Raw genomic sequence first — 5,548 nt, 5'->3', positions numbered from 1 at the left:
AAGCGAACCCAATTCACTCGCAATTCTAAAACTAAGTATTACCAAGAGATTGGCAAAACTAAGGACCAGAAGCACAACCCGCTTCCTCACGAAATCCTTTGAGCAATTTTAACATTCAAAAACTTGAGCCAGAGACAAAGGTCACCAACTAATTAAACAATGCATTATGGAAAAATCCTGCATTTCTATCGCCTCACTTATCCGATACATACAAGACCAACGCTAAATGCCTGTGTTGTAGTAACCATCGACAGTAACAGTAACTTCACCTTATAGGCATAAGCAATAACCGCTCTCGGGACAAATTATAATTTCACCAAAGAAAATTTGCTGTCTGCTTAACTTGTTTTACAAACTAATAACCTTTACATAGCAATTTGGACTCTATTCAACCCTGTAAGATTCTTAAAATATTTGCCAAAAGTGAGTTTTCACTTCCAACAATTATCGCTCGTCACCTTTACAAGTGTTCTCAGCCGAATGCGATCTCCAGATCATAAAAAATTATCTTAAAACATTGATTATTCCTGTCATCAGTGGTGTCAAAATACAATATCACTTTGCTGAATGGTTTAACGCTGTATAGGAAGTTTAATTCTGCATAGAGTATTGCAAGTAAACCCCCCAAATTCGAGGTTAATAAACTTTTATCTCCTCAGAATTGAAAACCATTATTTCAGTTACTTCAAGTTTCTCACAATCAATTTCCCCATCTTCTGTTAGCCAACCAATAGACTTGCAAAGAGTACCAAACCATTCCTTTGATTTCATAGGACATTATTTGTCTTTCAAGGAGTATTACAAAGTCTACCCCACCACATGACATTTTGGGTTAAAAAAGGACAAAGGTTTACAGACATTATTATGCTGGTCTTCATACACATTCTATTACACATCCAAAGTTTTACAGATTATTAAAAATTTGAATAGAAGGTAAAGCACAGCATCCACAAGTTCTAGTTGTCTGGGTAACCAGAATTTAGAGCACTTCGAATCCTCACATTACATACAGAGCGTCTACAAGTTGAGTTCTAATTGTCAGGGTAACCGAATTTAGTGCACTTCGAACCCTCACAGGATATTCAGTCTTAACGAAAAGCGCTGCTTTCCATTAGTATTAGTGTCGATGTTATGGTCTGCTGCAGCTACACCAAGAGCCTGTGCATAAGAAAAGTAGTTTGTCTGGTTTTAGAATATACTAAATGTTATAACATAACCTGCCCTCTTAAAGTGAAAATAGCCTGTTCAGTTAATCCCAGCAGCTATTCTAAGGTTATTATAATTAATACTATATCGTATAAGTAAACTTTCCCACTTAATCCCATGTATTAGTATTGTTGCTTCAAACTGCCATCAACTTTCACACTGACAATCCCATATTTTACCACCAATGTTCCTTCAAACTCCTGAAAAGATAACAGGATAGAGAGTGCCATCCTTTAAGATATATTTAATAGGGCACCAATCTTACACTGAAACAACCGCATCTAAATTTAGTGCTACATAACTATGAAAGGTGCCATGCAATGCAAACACTATCTGGCAACTTTCGTCCCTTAGTATCCAGTCTTAAGGGAATTTAAACCACACAACCCCACGGGGCAAAAAATTAAGTTGGGGAATTCAGAATAAGAAAGGGGTTCCCGAAACAAGCTTCTGTGCTGGAGGAAGGGTGGATAAGGTAGGGGTCAATGAAAATGTGCAATGCAATCTGAAATGTATTTTCTAACATGAAAGCTTTGCTTGAAGAGTAAGAGGGCGGAGGGTGGGGGTGTTAAGCACGTTGACAGAACGGTGTTAAGACTGCCCAAATTTGAATTACAATTTCCACTATTAACCAGCCTATTAGAATATCTGACAAGTCTATGACATCAGTGTCTAAAAAATTCTTTAACATCCCAAGACCTAAGCCTCTTAGAAAATCGTTAAGATCCGCCTGTTACCTGTCTAGTCCCTATTTACTAGTGGGAATGAAATTGTAAGTTACGAAATACTAAGTTATAAAAGTATGTCAGTTACCCTTCCCTATTCTCAGCTGCACTAATACATTCAAACTTAAATCTCATGACCAAACAAAGGGCTCAATTACTGTAATACCCTCTGCTATTAATATAACTTGCACTGTCAAATGTCTCCCTAAATCTGACTCACGTTTTTTTACCCCAGTCAATTCCCAGCATCCTTAAGAGATAGACCAAGTGTTTATTACCTTTATCCTAACCCCTGCATCTATATAAAATTAGCACGTTCTTTACTCTACTCTAGCCTATCCTATATTTCAAGCTCCATATCTAACTTCCCATTAAGTCCTAGCTACACGAAAACTATCAACCTTGCAGTACTAACCTAAGGTAGAAGTTGGTTGGTTTGAAATTCCTGTTGTGCATGGTGACAGTCACACATGCATGTTTTTGAACTTCCTGTTGTGCATGGTGACTTGGTCACCATGCACAACATGCAAGTCCACCTTTGCCTGACAGGTGGCACCGCCACCCCGGCAAAGGTGGACTTGGGAAGTGGGCAGAGAATAACTTTAAATGCAAAACTCAATTCAAATTCACACGCAAAACAATTCACACGCAAAACAATTCACACGCAAAACAATTCACACGCAAAACAATTCACACGCAAAACAATTCACACGCAAAACAATTCACACGCAAAACTCAAACTTTTGAAGCTGAAATAATTACTCAAGAGCTTTAAAAATTGTTACTGTTCAAAAACTTGAAAATTCCGAAATAGGCTTAACTAAACTTTACAATTCTAAAAAAACAAAACATGCTGAAATTACAAGATCAAACCACACAAGGCAACAGTTTAAACAAACCACTAAGTTTCAAAAAGTTAAAAATACAAATTTAACTAAACTTTCAAAAATTAGTAATAAAAAAATACTAGAAATAATTATTCAAGACTTTAAAAATTGTTACTGTTCAAAACTTGAAAAATTAACTAAACTTTACAATTCTAAAAAAACAAAACATGCTGAAATTACAAGATCAAACCACACAAGGCAACAGTTTAAACAAATTTTAACAAGTTTCAATACAGTAATAAAAAAATACTAGATTTACTCTACAAACTTTCAAAATTACCTTCCAACACAAACACAAACACACAAAACAACAACAAACTTGATAAAATATAACTAAACTAATAAAAATAAATTAAATACTTTAAAAAACAAAACATGCTGAAAGCAAAACCTAAAATTTCTTGCAATGTTCAAAGCTGTTAAATAAAATTTAGCAATTTTAAAGAAAAAAAAAAACTTTCAAAATTCTCAAAACTAAGGTTTTGAATCTAAAAAAATAAACCAAATGCATTAAAACATAGCACGAAACTTAAAAATAAGAATTTAACAGAGCTTTGATAAATGAAAAAACTTAGGCTAAAAAATGTTTTGGTTGCTTTGAAAACACACCAAACTTCCACACATTAAACAGACTTTATAAAATATATCTAAACTAATAATAAAAATAAATTAAATACTTTAAAAAACAGTTCTGAAGCTGGAGCAAATCAGTAAAATTTCTTGCAATGTTACTGTTATGTTGGCAATTTTAGGGTGTTTACTTAAAACTTTCAAAATTCTCAAAACTAAGGTTTTGAATCTGAAAAAATGGGGCCAAATGACTTTAAAACATATCGGGCCGAAACTAAACTTAAAGACTTCTGATTCTTCGGAAAATCGGGCCTTCGGCTAAAAAATGTTTGGGGGGTTGCTTAAGTCACTCAACTAAAAAATAAATACTCACCCATTAATTTTGTTTAGTCTTAAAGTATCAGTACATCTAAGACAAAACTCATTGTGGAACGATTATTTAACGACACACCCTGACCTGAAATAAAAAATACATATATATTAAAGCCCAAAATCTTCTAGCAAGTGGAAAGAACCTAAGGCTGACTATTTGTTACAATCAGCTGGGCCATCTGATAAGTTTTAAAATACTAAGACTAGGAGCAGCAAGCAAGGCTTTCTAAATACTGATAAGCGTTTTTACTAGTTTATCGCCACTTAAGCCTACACTCTATTAAAGTTTAAATCAACTTAATACATCTCATATTAGGAAGGCTATGGTAGTCGAGTTAAGCCTCTCTAATCCTCAAGAAACTTTTAACCCTATTGCATCGTAGGTTAAAATGAAAACATCCGTAGCACTGCGTAAGATTGCTAGAATAGCACTGCGTAAGATTGCTAGAATAAAACCAAAGTGCATAAAATTACCGCTCAAAGCAATGTAGTTCTGCTTAATTATAAATAGGTTTCGAAACTAAGTCTTAAATACCATGTTGAAGGGTAATCTACAACAATACCTAACAAACATTTTGAACTGTTGTGGGAAATCACAAAAAATCGAAAATATCAATATTTGAAGATACAAAACCCGCAAACGGAAAACTTTCATACGACAACTTTATGTCACAGCTCAAGTACCACAATCTAAATATTTTAGAAATAAAACTCAAAACTGGCAACAATATCCACCCGCCAACCCAACAAACATTGAAGCACGCCTTCACACCTAAAATCTTGCAAAGTCTATTCTCAATACAAAACATCTGAGAAACTGCTCAAGCTTCTTTAGACCTCAAATGAATATTGTAAAACAAAGGCAACAGTATCCACTTCCCAACCCAACAAACCTTGAAGCACACCTTCACGCCTAAAATCTTGCAAAGTCTATTCACAATACAACATATCTGAGAAACTGCTCAAGCTTCTTTAGACCTCAAATAAATATTGTAAAACAGAAGACACGCAAGTGAAGCAATGGGCTATTTGAACCTAGAACAAACTAAGTCAGGCTAGAGAGCATTTGTACACTGCGCACCAAGACCATACAAAATACCGTCTGAAATGAAGATCACACAAGAAGAAAGCAAATTTAAAAAAGAACTACTCTCCTGTTCCACAGGTAATACGACCTGACGAGAAATCACAATTATAAAATATAAGAAGCACCTTACTTTGAAAACGTACAAGGGTCCGTCAGAAAGGGAATCATCCCTGTGGAAGACTGCACATAAAACCAAACGAAGTGAAACAAAGTGAAACCAACGATCGTCCAGTACGGCACGGCCAAGATCCCAAACGCAAATGAACGAGAAAGTCGAGTTCGTATCAACGAAACCTGTCTTACCAAGCCGGAGACACCACAACACTGAAACAAGGGGTTCTTGAGGATAACAGCCAACGACCGCTGCAACTGCCTGTTCGTGGGACGTCGCTTTATCGCCCTTTCGCCACCGAAGAAGTTTCAGACGATGATCAGAAAATCGACAGAAATTATTATTATTATTATTATTATTATTATTATTATTATTATTATTAACAAGAGTTGCCGGGCACTCTTCCTTTTTTAGCGAACTACCCCAATTATGTATCATTAGTTAGCCTATTTGAAATAATAATAATAATAATAATAATAATAATATTATTATTATTATTAAATTATTATTATTATTATTATTATTATTATTATTATTATTATTTATTCTTATTTTTATTAAATTATTGAGATTTGTATTTACTTTGGCC

The 5,548-nt window shown here is 34.5% G+C and overlaps 1 long non-coding RNA gene across 1 annotated transcript; it reads right to left on the bottom strand.

Annotated features, from left to right (window-relative positions):
* Window positions 1–913: 913 nt before the first annotated feature.
* On the bottom strand, window positions 914–5,127 carry LOC136835263 (uncharacterized). Its single transcript, XR_010852069.1, has 3 exons — window positions 4,978–5,127; window positions 3,762–3,845; window positions 914–1,158 (listed from the first exon to the last, which is right to left on the bottom strand). It is a non-coding gene; the product is annotated as an uncharacterized lncRNA (long non-coding RNA).
* Between the last annotated feature and the right edge of the window lie 421 nt (window positions 5,128–5,548).

The sequence above is a fragment of the Macrobrachium rosenbergii genome, chromosome 55, assembly GCF_040412425.1.
Source record: "Macrobrachium rosenbergii isolate ZJJX-2024 chromosome 55, ASM4041242v1, whole genome shotgun sequence".
Lineage (NCBI taxonomy): Eukaryota > Metazoa > Arthropoda > Malacostraca > Decapoda > Palaemonidae > Macrobrachium > Macrobrachium rosenbergii.
Note: the sequence above shows the minus strand (reverse complement) of the source record. Positions and strands in the feature narration are given on the sequence as shown.